The sequence below is a fragment of the Pinus tabuliformis genome, chromosome 3_2, assembly GCF_031772625.1.
Source record: "Pinus tabuliformis cultivar Carrire ecotype Pingquan chromosome 3_2, CPIR1, whole genome shotgun sequence".
In the NCBI taxonomy this organism is placed as follows: domain Eukaryota; kingdom Viridiplantae; phylum Streptophyta; class Pinopsida; order Pinales; family Pinaceae; genus Pinus; species Pinus tabuliformis.
This window is the reverse complement of record NC_142302.1, coordinates 554,993,216-555,008,277: the sequence shown is the minus strand read 5'-3', so window position 1 is coordinate 555,008,277 and position 15,062 is coordinate 554,993,216. Positions and strand designations below refer to the sequence as shown.

At 36.9% G+C, this 15,062-nt stretch overlaps 1 pseudogene; it reads right to left on the bottom strand.

The window, feature by feature from the left end:
- Window positions 1-4,755: 4,755 nt before the first annotated feature.
- Window positions 4,756-5,253, bottom strand: LOC149181723 (putative receptor-like protein kinase At1g80870 pseudogene; annotated as a pseudogene).
- Between the last annotated feature and the right edge of the window lie 9,809 nt (window positions 5,254-15,062).

Genomic DNA, 15,062 nt, shown 5'->3' with positions numbered 1-15,062 from the left:
ATCCAGAACACTTCACTTGTGATCTCCAGAGGAAGAGCTGTTGAACCCTGTCAAACTCCTCTTTTGGCAGAGAGTATTCCCTGCTCCAGAAACTTTTCTAGATCTAAATTCTTCCTCTTTAGAATCTCCTGTAGTTCATGGTCTTCCGTTCTAGACTCACTTGGGTTGTTCTCGTGGTCCCTACTGAGCTCCATCATTCTCGGCAAATCATTCGTTTGTTTGTTGTTATTTGGTATATCCTCCATATTAACATCCCTTTCCTTCTTAGTGGGAATATTCTTCGATTCCTGGTTTGTCCCATTGTTTTCGACTCCTTCTTCTAATATATTGAAACTATTGTGGTTCGGTTGTCTGTCTTCAATGATTTTCTTTTGGTGCCTCTTGCCTCCTTTCCCTTCCCCCCCAACCTTAGTAAAACCTTCGGGATCCTTGCCTGGAGTGGCTTTCGTGTTGCTCTCCAGCTTGTTCATTAGGCAGTCCCTGTATAGGTGCCCATGTTCATGGAACTTACGACATCTAAATGGGATGTGTTCATAGTCTATCGCCTGCACCCGTTCCTCGTCACACACTTCCAAAATTATTACATCCAGAGTTGCCCCAGATAAGTCCATTTCCACACATATCCGGGCAAAGGAAGTGTATTTGCCTCTTAGAGTAGCATATGAGATCTTTATAAAATTCCCTAGCTTGTTTCCAATAGCCTTTAGAGACTCCAGCAACCGATAATCTAAAGGAAGGGAGTAGAGTCTTATCCATACCAGCACCGAGGTGAAATTTTCTCGTTCTGGGACAAAGTTCATTACCCATGGTCTCATGTAAAGGCCTGCAGAAGCGTAAAAATAGGGTCCTCCCTCGAAGATTTTGTATTTATCCTCTAAGCTTGTGAACTCTACCATGAAGAAGCCCTTGGACCCAAGGTGAAGGTCAATTTTCCCCTTTGGTTTCCAGTGGTTCCTTATCCATGCTTGAAAAACCTTCTTCGTTGGCCAAATCCCCATAAATTTACATATAATAGAATATTCCGCCATGTGTTCTTTGTGCACCTACAGTGCTGGGTCACTTAAAACGACTCAAGGAATAGTGTTCGACTTGGGTTTATAGGCCCCTGATGTACTCATATGAGCATCTTTCTGACTGCTAATCTCTGTCCTCTTCTCCTTACTAGCTTCCTCATGATTCTCTTCCTGTCCTTGAGGTTCGATGGTTTCCGATTTTTCTTTATTCGCAGCCTCCGTAGCCACCTCCGTTGGTTTCTCCAAGCGATGCGATCCAACTCCCTTGCTTTTGTCTGCTACCACTTTACTATAGGAGGGAGCAGAACTCCCTCCTCCGCGCCCCGCCATGGTGACCAGTGACAAAAAACCTAAGCAAAAACCTTAGTTCAGATTTGCAGCGGGTTATGATACCATCCTTTGATACTTTAAAGATAAAAAATTTCTAAACCTAATCTTATACATAAGACAAATTACTATTTTTTATTATATTGTAATCTTATATATATATATATATATATATATATATATATATATATATATATATATTATTTATTTATTTATTTATGGTAGTTAACATTAAAAAAAAATGTTAAATTACTAATAATAATAGATAATAAATAATAATAAAATTTATATTGCTAAAGAGAACTTGATCGGATTGGATCATTATATTTTTTTCCATCTATCTCGATGATTTGAAAATGGAAAAAGTGGAGGAATCAACTCACAGGACCATTTTTATCGCTAGGTTCTAGTTTGGCAAATTTGGGTATGAAATCTTCCAGGAGAATTTTGAAGCATCAAACAAAGTGTTTTTTGGGGTAAAACTTTGTTGCTTTAGTGTCACACCTGTTATTCATATTCTACACATAGAGACCTTTCCAATGGTGTAAGAATAACATCAATCGGAGTCGGTATGCAAAAATTATGCCACTCAAAAGTTGACCTTCCTAATTTCGTCGCCATAATTCAAGAGGATGCCACATTAGCCCTCATTATTCATGGAAAAGGGGCTAGCCACATGATTATGATGAAGAAGGCTCTATAATATTACATATTGTAACTGTAGTTAAGAGTTGAGGTAGTCAAACATAACAACTAGTAGGATATCAGGTTGTGTATAACCGAGCCACTAGGAGGAAAAGGGGTTCCATTCTTTTGAGTGCATTTGTTCCATAGATGAGAAAAAATAGCCAAGAGCGATAGGAGATATGTCACACACAAATAATTTGTGCATTGTAGTAGCCCACAAACCACAAGTCATACTTCTTTGTACTTGCAACCATTTACTATTTGAAGAAAGTGAGCAGAGCAACCTCACCTTGTAGCTAGGTTTTATCTTGAAAGGGTTTCCCAAGTCATATCTTGTGTTAAATCGTGATTTGTGAGTTTTTATCTCACTTTTCTCTATTTTCTGCATATTTTAATTTGCATGCATACACAATTAATAATAATCTACATATTCAAAAATCTAAAGAGAAATAAAACCCTAATAATGTAGGTTTGAAATTTTTAAATATAGTTTTATCAAATTTGTTGTGATGAATTGTCCAGTGGAATATCCACAACAATTTACATATAAGATCTTTTTAATTATAATTTTTAGATTATGTGTAGTATACAACTCTTGACTTTTGCAACCTTACCTTATATTCAAAGTTAAATATTTAATTTTACACAACTTTAGACTTGTAACTCTAAAATTTATTTGATTAAAGATCATATTTTAACTTAGTTGTTTATAATACCAAAATATAATGATGATAAGGTTTTGGGTAATTTACTATTTCAAAAATAATTTAGCAACATGGTCTTATATATATATATATATATATATATATATATATATATTATTTTTTTCCTGGGGAAAAGTATCGTAATTTTCATTATCAAGGAAAATTACAAATATGTAAATGCCATAGGCATATGCAGAGTAAGTGACCGTAATCATTTGTGGTCTATTTAGATCTAAAGGAGTCTATAAAAAAAACCCAGAGGAGGGTATGTTTCTTGTATCTGATCATATACATTATATATACATATATTCAAAAAATTTCAAAATGTCACCGACGGTGATTACTGTTCTGTAGTCAATAGATCAAAACTGAAAAATAAGTTAGGGCCTTTCAGTCCTCTGCAGATCCTAATTGATGTATAATCTATTGAAGTATTGGTAGATCTGCTTTGGTCTGTGCCCATTGATCAACCATTCCCCTCTAGGATGACGTGTTGCCACTTTTGAAAGCCTATCTGCAAGTTCGTTGCACTCCTTGTAGATATGAGAACATGAAATATGATCAAAATGAGTTAAAAAAAAAAAAAAAACATCATCCAATATGGTTATGAGAGTATGAGCATGGCATATAGAAATGTTTTTGAACTAGTTCATAACGATCTTGGAGTCCCCAAAAACTTGTAAATGACTGTAGTTTTTGTTTAATGCAAGGTATAAAAGATGATGAAGTGTAAGGAGCTCCGAAAAATTATTTGTGCCATCCCCCAATCCCATGCAAACATGGAAGATATGTGTCTCAGAAAAATGTAGGATAATTCCACCTCCACAACCCTGATCTTATGCCGAACCGTCGAAGTAGACCCAAGGGTGCAATTTATCTATGACCTCTAGAATGATGGTTCAAGCCGTGGCTACCAGTTCATCATCCGAAATTTCCATGTAACTATTGAATATCTTAGCTATAATGAGTGGCCAGAATATTTGCTTTCCCCGAAATATGTTGATGTTCCTGCTCATCCAAATGTGCCAGCACACCATTAATTGGAGATTTTGGGTTTTTGGATTAGGGGCTTTGTTAAGAAATTGACTGTATAACATAAATAATTACAGAAAGGAATAAATATAAAAATAACTAGCAACAACCATAAACACATAAACACACATGTTTATCCCGAAAAACCCCAAATCTGGGGAAAAACCCAACCTAATGATATCTCATTAACATTGGCCAAAACCCTAGCCAATCTGACTAAGTGAGCCTTCACCGCTCACCTCTAGGCCTACATTACAATGAAGTCCTTCCAGCCTTTTATAAACTCCATTACATATAATACCATGGGCAGAATACAATGGGTGCACAATACCATGTGCCCTAAAACCATCACTGTTTAACCTGGTCAACTTTGACTCTATCCTGAGTCAAGTTTACCTAACAATTCCCCCCTTAAACTTCCTCGTGGGCATAAAGCATCCCACCACGCAAGACATGCTGTTACCCATCACTTCTTGATGATGAGCCTCATATCGCTTGCCTTCATGTCCTTAGATCAAAACATAGACATATACTAACTGCATATCTCTCCACCATATATTCACTCCCATAAAATAGTCCTTAACGCTGAATTCCCCACTACTGTCCTGCTGCCTCCACCACCAGTCCTTTGTTGGAGTATTTTTCTTCCTGCTATCGATGCTCATTTTATCATCATCATCCCTGGAAAAATCAGTGCTCCTGCAGTCCACAGATCTAGTCTTGGCCACGATCCCATTGCTTGACATTCCCATGTTTTTCTCCAAATCGACAATATCAAAGGGGGTTCTTTCGTCATGGGTCTTGGTCACCACCGTTTCTGTTTCATCATTCGAACCCTCGAGAGAAGCACTGCTCAAAAGAAAGCCCGGATTCTGCTCTGGCGATACCGAACTACTACCATAAGTTTCCAGCGACTGCGTATTCCCCAAACACCCTGGATCTCCATCAATAGCAGAGAATCCCATATCCGCAGTCATCACACTCTCCATTTCTTACCTCACCGACTTATCATCTTCGACGATCACATCGACCGGTGCAACTTCATCCCTCTTTCCTTTGGCTTTCTGCCCCTCGAGATCCTCTTTTTGCTGTTCCAGATCCTCTACCTTCAACCTGGCGAGGCCAAAATCGACAATTCTAGTAGAGAACCCACCATCCAGTAGAATATTGCTAGGCTTAATGTCGCCATGAATTATTGTAGGATCGCATTTGGTATGCAAGAAAGCCAAGTCCTTGACAGCATCCATCATAATCCCAAATCTTTTCTTCCAGTCGAGCTGCACATAATATTTATCACCAAACAGAGCACCCTGAAGGCTCCGATTTCGCACAAATTCATAAACCAGAAGCTTTCTTTTCCGATCCACGCAGAAACCGAGGAGGCCCACTATGTGCGGCAAGCTGACCTTTCCTATAACTGAAACCTCATTCTGAAACTCACGCTCTCTCTGCACGGAATTGGTATGCAAAACCTTGATGGCAATTTCCATTCTATTACGCAATTTCCCCTTGGATGGATCTGCTCTCCAGCCACTTGCGCCTATATTTTAACGGTGTCCAGATCAACATCGATCTCTCATACGTGAGCATTGTGTCGCAACTCGACCACTAGTAATATAGCAATCTCATAAACATGCTACCTCAAATATTCAGATCGAGACCTCCATGAGTGCAGCGAATCAAATTTCTTTCATTCACTAGGCCAATAAAAACCTTGGCAACAAAAGCATCCCTTTGAAGCCAACATTTGGCTTTGATACCAATTGTTAAGAAATTGACTGTATAACATAAATAATTACCGAAAGGAATAAATATAAAAATAACCAGCAACAACCATAAACACATAAACACACATTTTTATCCGGGAAAACCCAAATCCGGGGAAAAACCCAACCTAATGATATCTCATTAGCATTGGCCAAAACCCTAGCCAATCCGACCAAGCGAGCCTTCACCGCTCACCTCCAGGCCTACATGACAATGAAGTCCTTCCAGCCTTTTATAAGCTCCATTACATATAATACCACGGGTAGAATATTATGGGTGCACAATACCATGTGCCCCAAAACCATCATTGTTTAACCTGGTCAACTTTGACTCTATCCCGAGTCAAGTTTACCTAACAGGCTTCAGACCACCAGTGGTTCCACGCATTTAGTATACAATCGCCATCCCAATGTAGAGATAAATTTAGAGTGTGTATCACCTACTCCTAGACCTACTGAGTTATATGGTAGGATAGAAAAAAATGGTGATTTGATTCCTCCCCCCCACGACATAAAACAAACCATGAAGGTCCCTGAAAAGAGCATTTCCTGAGATTTGTTTCGGATGGGGTCTTATCCATAATTATGTTCCGCATCAGGAGACGAGTACACGATGGGTCTTTCAGCTTCCATATCCAACTCCACCAGCATTCCAATGATTTTGTTCTATGGCTAGCATCCAATCCATGGATCGGTCCTAATGTGAGTAGACATACCATTTCCAATTCTCCAAGTTAGACCACTTCTTATGATGGGAAGGGTGTGTATAACAACTATCCAAATCACTGATATTCCTTTCATGTTCTAGGCAGGTAACCGTATCCAGTCCATAGCTATACGAGGCTAGATATATTTATAGGTAACCATCTCCGTCCAGAGGCCCTTGTGCTTCAGGAGAATCCATCCTAGTTTAGCTGCCAGTGCTTGTGCAAATGCAGAAAGGTTTTTGAGGTCCCAGCCTCCCCATTTTTTTGGAGCTGCAATTCTGTTCCATTTGACCCATGCACAGGGTTTCCCATCCTTATGTCCCTTCCATAAGAAATGGAAACATACTCGTTGAATCCTTTGTAAGATACCTTGAGGGATCCAGGCCAGAGACATCCAGAAGAACAAAGTTTCTTCCAAAACATATTTAATGAGCACCAATATACCAACTCTGGACAGTAACCGATGGCTCCAATTGTTTAATCTTTTTCCACCTTGCAATCAATCAGGTCCAATCTACAATTTTATATCCATCCGCTTTGATCTTGAAACCCAAGTACTTCAATCCATCCTCCATTATCAGGTTTTGGATCCTTTTCCTTCATAACCCATCTTAATCATTAACTTGGATCCTACTCCCCTTGTATGCTTTTCAAAAGATCCAACACATATTTCTAAAGAGGAAACTAAAGACAAATCAGAATGGATTACCTCTTTCTCATGCATGTTCTTTGTCAAAGCCTCTTGGGATTGATGAAGCTGCAACTCCATATCATGCAATCTTTGAAGAATTTCTTCCTTCACCTGCTTCATGGCCAACAATTTCTCATGAAGCTTTGTGCTTTCTCTTCTATCCTCAAATATGATATGTACCATATCCTTCAATATAAGGAATTCATGCTTCATATCCTCATCGAAGAACCTTGTGAAGGAGGAAACTTCACTTGATGAAGTTGTCATTATAATGTCAATGAACAAATTAACTTCAACAATGTTCTTAAAGCTTTTCAAAACAAATGACAAAGCTTTTTCATCCAAATGTCTTTATAGCCATCACATATTCAAGCAGCCAACAACACACAAATCAAGTGAAAATCTTGGAATGGTTTTTAGGTCCTTTTGGGGTAAGGAAAATATCTTCTATCCCTTTTTGTCTTATCCAAGACTTAGCTAATTAGTAGCTATCCCCAAACTTCAGCAAACGTAAACAACGTGCAGTTTGCAAAATAGTAAACCAGTTAATCTTCAACACTGCTTTAAAACACCTTTCAAGCTATTGTGATGTTAATCAAGCAAACCTATTGCTCTAATACCAACCTGATCTGAAAATGGAATGTACTTGAATAAAGGGTGCAAGGTATCTATTTCCAATAATTTTAAATGTGCAACCAACTCCAAGGTTACCTCTGAAAATGTGAGAACTTCTTATTTCTAATACAGAGATAGATAGTAGGGGCATTTACCGGATATGTCACCTCTAAAAAGAGGATGAGATCCAGAGGCTACCTGGCCCTCTACAGGCTCTGCCTAAAGAAATAATAGAAGTAAACACTTAGATGTCATTAAAATACTCATGCTTGAAGCTTGATGTCTTGCGGAATAAAACATATAAGTTTGTAAAACTGTTTAGGTGTTTTTGTGTGGATGCAAGTTATTTAAATTTTTTGTTTAACACATTATATCAGATTTGTTTATCATGAAACCTTCAACAAATAATGACACAAAGATGATGAAGAAGTTCACCCCTCCTGGGCTACATTTGTTGGACCAAGCCTCCCAAACTGGGCTTGTCCTCTTGTATTAAGAATGCTGCAAAGGCTAATACAAGTATATAAGTGCCTCTAAAGGAAAATCTGACTGTAAATACAGAATTAGAAGATAGGAAACAACTAAGAATGCTCTTCCCCAAGCACTAAACAGTGAAATTGTACCTTAAATAGTACTTTCTTCAAATGGCCCTATTGGCCCTTTAAACTTATTTAAGAAATTTGAGGTGAAGATGACTTCAAATGGTTCTAAAACCTCTGCCAATGGACTCAGAAGGTTGAAGACAACATAATTAGGCTTTTGAATAACCGAAAATAGATGAATACAGCCCCCAAACAGCTCAAGCACTAAAATGACCCTAGTGTCCTAGTGTCCCAGAAAGCTTCCCTGAAGAATTTCGAGGTTAAGAATGCCTCAACAGGCAAAAAGAGTTGTAGAAATGGACTCAAAACACTGATTACAGTCAAGAATGACCTTCTTTTCACATTCAATGGTTGCACACATCCCAATGCAGCTCCCAAACTGATATGGCCCTGGTGGCTCCTGGAACTTCCACGAAGCAAAAGAACCTACAAATGATCTCTGTTGGTTGTGAAACCTATGCCAATGGCTTCAGAATGTCGAATAGACCCAAAATAAAAAATAAAAAAATTTGTCCAAAAAGGACTTTCCTAGCCAAAGCTATGACTCATTCAATGAATTGTTTGCCCCTATAAATACTCAAGTTAACTTTAGTTAAGGCCAGATAAACCCGCCAAATATCGCGGGACCGCCAAAAATGGCGCCACCGCCAATTTTTCTGCCAGAACATAAGTTACATTTAATTCTTAAGTGCACATGCTCACATGTGACCGTTAGAAGCGCGGTTGGCCTTGGATTCCGTGCTGGTTGGTTGGCAGTCTGCTAACGTTTAAATAGACATATGCCCAATTCATTTCACGTCCCGCTTGCGTGGTGTGTTGGTAAGTCATAGTGCCTATAAACTAGAGGTCATGTGTTAAATCCACAGTATACCCAAAACTTTGAAATGCACCCATATATGCTGATGTCACTTGTGCCACGTGGTGGCTTCTGGGCTTGGCACGTGGCAACATGCTATTGGCTTGTTAGAAATATAATATTTTTGATTTTTGCAATATTTTGTGGAATATTTTTTAGAATATTTTGTGGAATATTCTATTTTAAATTTTTTTGTTTTGAAAAATTTCAAAAAATGGAGGATATTGGGCGATTTTGAGATTGAGATAAATTTTACATACAAAGTCCGTTTTTCGAACTGTTCATGGCACCAGAATCAGGAGGATGAGCTCTATTTGGTCATTTAGGTGCAAACCAATTCTAAACACTTTTATTTTTGAGCATTTTTCGACACTTGGTCTTGAGCTCCTAATCAATCTAGCACAGTAATGTTGAATTCTTGCAAAAGTAAAAGCCATCTTGTAACTCTACCATTAGTAGTAGGTTTATTCATCAAATATCTAATTGTAGAGTGATTTGTATGAATAAACGTTTCATAGCATGTTATATAGTGTCTGAACTTATTAATTGCATGAACAACAGCTAAAAATTCCTTTTCAGTCAGAGTATAATTCAACTCAGTGGGAGTCAAATTCTTTCTTGTATAGTAAATGGCATAAGGAATCAAATATTTTTGTCCCAATACAGCTCCCAGAGCTGTATCTGAATAATCTGTGGAAATATGGAAAGGAAGTTTCCAATTTGGACCTCTTAAAATAGGTGCTTCCGAATTTTTTGCTTTCAAGGTTTCAAATGCTAGTTGGAAATCAGGATTCCAACTAAATTCACAATCTTTTGTAAGAAATTTGAAGAGTGGAGATGCTATGTTAGTGAAGTTTTCTATAAACCTTTTATAGTATCCTGTAAATCACAGAAAACTTCTAACATCCTTTTGGCAATTTGGAATTGATAACTTAGAGATGACTTCAACTTTATACTTGTCAACTTTAATTCCATCTCCTGAAATGTGATGTCCTAAAAAAATACCTTCTATAAACATCATAAAACATTTTTCATGGCTTAGTGAAAGGTTTGTTTTTTACATCTTTTAAGAACTTTTTCCAAATTTTCCAAAGCTTCTTCAAATGCGTTTCCATAGACTGTAAAATCATCCATATATACCTCTACACAATCATGTATTAGATCAGAAAAAATTCCTAGTACTGCTCTTTGGAATGTTGTAGGAGCATTACATAACCCAAAAGGAAGTACTTGGTAGGCAAAATTTCCCCATGGACAAGTAAATGTGGTTCTATCCTGATCCTCAGGTGCTACCTAAATTTGATTATAACCACTAAAACCATCCAAGAATGAGAAATACTTCTTACCTGCTAATGTATCTAACACTTTATCTATAAAGGGAAAAGGAAAATGATCTTTAAGGGTTGCTTTACTCAATTATCGGTAATCAATGCACAACCTCCATTTACCATTCTTTTTAGGCACAATTACCAAAGGAGAAACCCATTGGCTATCTGAAATTGGGTAAATGAAGTTTACATTGAGTAATTTTTGGAGCTCTTCTTTCACAATTTCCCTAAGATTTGGATTCATCCTTCTTTGAGGTTGTTTGATTGGTCTATTGTTTTCCTCAATATAGATATGATGGATACAAGTCTTAGGATCAATACCTTTCATTTCGGTGTACTCCCATGCAAATGCAGGAAAATGTTTTTGTAATATTTTGGTTAGCTCTTCTTGTTGTAGTTTCTCCAAGTTTTTGTTTATGTTCAATGTCCTACCTAGAAAAATTTCAATTGTAGAGCTACCAAACTCTTCCATAGCATAGAGAGACATCTGCCAAGATGACAAGTATTCAACATTAGATTTTTCTTGAAATTGTACATGATCATATTCTGAAGATGTTTCAAAATTTTCCAATGTGTTCAGAATTTGACTATCTTCACTAATTTCTGACATAGTAAAGAGAGGCTAAATATCATCTTCATCGTCAATCCATTCCTTGTCAACTATTTCTGTGATTTCTTTTGCTGGAGGATAAAAGTAAATTTCTTTGTTGAATTACCATCAGAAATGTACATGTCACAAGATCTACAACTAATAAAAGCATCAGTTGTGGCCAGCCAAGGTCTTCCTAATATGAGTGGGTGTCCTCCTAAATTATTCTTGGGAGTTAAGATCATGAAATCAACAAGATATTCCCAAGAATCTAAGGATACTGAAATATCTTCTAGCACACCATCTGGTTTGATTACTGATCTATCTGCAAGTTGCAGTAAGGTAGGTGTGTAAAGAAGATTAGGAAGTTTAAGTTGCTCCATAGTTTGTCTACTCATAATGTTTATTGTTGCCCCTAAGTCAATCAATGTATTTGGAATTTCAATTCCATTTATATGTGTGTTGACAATTAGACTTCCTAGATCCACATATTTCTGTGTGGTAATTTTTCCCATCATTATGTCTGCTATCTTTCCTACAGGGTGAATTCTTTTTGTTTCTTGCTTTTCTCCCTAGTATTTTTATGCTCAACTCCTTTATTGCCTTGGCTAGAATTGGAATTTCTCTAATGGCTTGTAGCAAAGGAATCTCTATATAGACATTCTTCAATTCATCTAGAAAATCATAATTGGGCAATAAGATCTATTTTTCTACCCCTCTATCAATTTGTAATCTCTCAGGAAAAGGATGCGTAGAAGTATATGCTGGTTGCTCAATGATAGGAGTTGTGTTCACTGGTTCTTTTTGTTTTCCTTTTTTAATGTTTTGGTTTTGGAGAGATGTTCCCTCAAAACTTTTATTGAATTTTAGAGAATCTTCTTAGAAGTGTCTTGTTCTTGAATAACTACAGAAGGTCTTTCCTTTTCTAATATCCTACCAGATCTTAGTTGAACATCATCAAGATCTAGAGGAGTAATCATGTAAGTTGGAAATTGTTGTCCTTCTATCATGTAAGCATTCTGAGGGTTTTTATTGTTGCGGTTTGGTAATGGTTGGGTAGGTAGTTGATTTGGTTTCTGCTGAAATGGCAGCAAGAGTTGAGGATTTTGACTTTGTTGTGGAGGTTGTTGTGGAAATGGCAATGAAAGTTGAGGGTTCTGATTTTGAAGTTGTGGCTTCTGATTTTGTTGTTGATTTTGTGGGGGACGAAAATTCTGATAGGATGGAGAATATTAATAATATTGAGCAAATCTCCCATAAGGATTTTGTACCCCTTGTGCCCACGGTTGAGATTGATACTGAGATTGAGGTTGAGGCCAAGGTTGCTGCCAAGAATTCCAGTTTGGTGGAGGCTGAAGATACATTGGATTGTTAAATCCTTGATTTTTTGGCCCCTGCCAAGGTCTTCTTGCAACAAAACAAAAAGGTTCTACAAGATTTAGGATTGTTTCCTCTTGAAAGACAGCCCTAAGACTTGGGATTGAAGGACAACCTTTGGTTTCATGGCTTTCCAAACAAATCATACAAGTTTCTACAATTTTTGCATCTAAAGGGCATTCCCTTAGAGCATGTTTTTTTTTTCTGCATTTTGGACAAAAAATGGCTAAAGCATTAGCCTCCGTTTTCTGTTTGTTTTGAATTTTAAGGGTGTCTAGTTGCTCACTAAGGCTCCCTAGAATGTCAGTTTTAAACTCATCAAGCATATTGCCAATTTCTTCCCTACTTACAGAACCAGTTGCAGATTTGTTTGCTCTAACAAGAGAAGGATCTTTCAGCCCTTTCCCTGTTTAGATTTCCCTGTTGAGAGATAAACACATAGTTCTAATATGTCACTCAACGGAAGTTGAGAGATATATCCCTTCTCCATCATATTAAGGATATCTACCCACTCATCTCTAATGGCCTTTAACAAAAGAGTTTTCAAAGTTCTTCATCTAAATTTTTCATCTTTGCTCTTTTCAAATTATAGTTGAATCTCTCAATCAATTCTTCTAAGTTTTTATCCTCTCTTTGCATCATTTTGAACACCTCATATTTGTGATTGGTAGGCATGCAGTAATCCAAGTATCTATCCAAAAATGCCTTTTTCATGTCATTCCATGTTCTAATGGATTGAATGACTAACCCCATGAACCATTTCAAAGAAGCCCCTTTTAGTGTTGAAGGAAACAATTTAAGTTTTTGAGAGTCTTCTAGATAGTCATAAGTTCTGCACAAGACTTCAAACTCAAACAAAAATGTTTCAGGGTCCTCACTTCTCAACCCATAGAAGTTTGGGAGGATAGATGGTGAGATATTTTTCATTGTGGTATGTGTTTCCTCATCCACTATAGGGAATCCAAATAAGTTATCTATTTCCCTATTTCCTCTGCCTCCTTCATTATTACCTATACCTCCTCCATTATTACCTCTACCTCTCCTACCCCCTCTTCCAAACAGTGAGAATTCTCCATCTTGTTCCTCTTCTTCCATTATAGTTTCTTCAAAGTCAGTATAGGGTTCAACTTGCAAGGTTATTCCCTCCTCCTCTGGTTCTTCTATTAATGGACTATGAGAGAGAGTTTCTACTTCTTCTTCCTCACCAGGTATTCCTAATTCTTCAACTACAATAGGCTCTCTTGTGGAGGTGAAAAATGCTATCCCTGCTGTTGGAGATTCAAAAATTTTCTATCCTAGGACTGTTTTGGTAGATGAAGTAGGAGAATCTTTTGATTGAGTTTCTGCCCCTTGAATTCTAGGAATCCTATGGCTAGGAGTATAAGTTTGTGATGGAGGTGTATCTTTTCTTACTCTTGGTGTAGTGGATGGTGTTGTAGGAATCGAACTTCTGCCCCTAGCTATAATCTACCCCTAAAGTCTCTTTCTCTATGCATGTCATTGTTTTGTTTTGTGTTTTTTTTTTTTTTAATGTAAGAGATAAGGTTACCTAGTTACACTTCCCTGGAAACGGCGCCAAAATGTTTGGTCAATTTAGTGTCCTAAATTTCTCTACATAAATTATCAATCCAAGTATCATAAACTGATGAAGTGTAGTGCACTATATGTGCTAGATGACCCTTTCTTACTTCATTGTTTTTTGAGTTTTATGTTGTTTTGGGGGTTTTTGATCCTTTAATCCCTACTGATTTACAATGTGCTTAACAAAATCTTAAATCTAACTTCTGTAAAGACTGCTAAGAACCTAAAGAAATGAGAATTGAAAGAGCTTTAAGTAAGATTTGGAAGTAAAGTTTAATCAAGAAATGAAAACAGAGTTTCTATTTCCAATCATATCATTATTTCCAAATCATGAGCTACAAACTAAAAAGTAAAATTGCAACTACTGTCTAATCAATTACAGAATCAAAAATAAATGAAATATTAAACTGAAAGTGAAATTGCAACTATCTATTATGGAGACAAAACTAAATGAAGTGCTTAGTTACTATGTCTCTCAATTTTGGGAGAAAAACCTCCTTGTGATGGAATTTTGAGGAATTTTGTACTCCATTATTCTAAGAAAATAAATGCAAAACGTAGAAAAGACTCATTGCATGAATGAAGTATTCAACCACTTAGTTTAAGATGAGTCATCAACTAGAAGGGCTTTTTAGAAACATTCACCTACACCATGAGTCACTAAACTAGTAATAAAATGGCAAGAACAGTAATGGCACTGATCAGTTTAATTGAAAACCTAAAGACTAATGAAACAACAAATGAAACAAACTACTCTACACTACTGAATTCAACTTCTAACTACTAATAAGAAACTAGAAAGAAATTAAGCAAAAAGAACTATTCTGCACTGAAAGAAGCTATTCTGCGTTAGTAAGAAAATGATAAAGACTGCATTATAAACAAGGTTAGTAAATGGTTATAAACATTACAGAAGAAACAATGAATTTACAGTTTAACTATAAAAGACAAAACATAATGAAATGAAACCTTAGTCAGCGCATGGGCCTTCTGCAGCTGCTCAGGTTATGCATACTTAATCAAAACTCCAAGAAACTCCTTCACATATCCATGAAACTTGCGGTCTTCATATTAAAAAAAAACACAGGAAATGAGTTTTCAAAACTACAGAGCAGTAATCTGAACTTAATACATGAGTGGATTCGAACTTGGTCTATGTTCTTCACACAGGTATTTATATGTAAGAT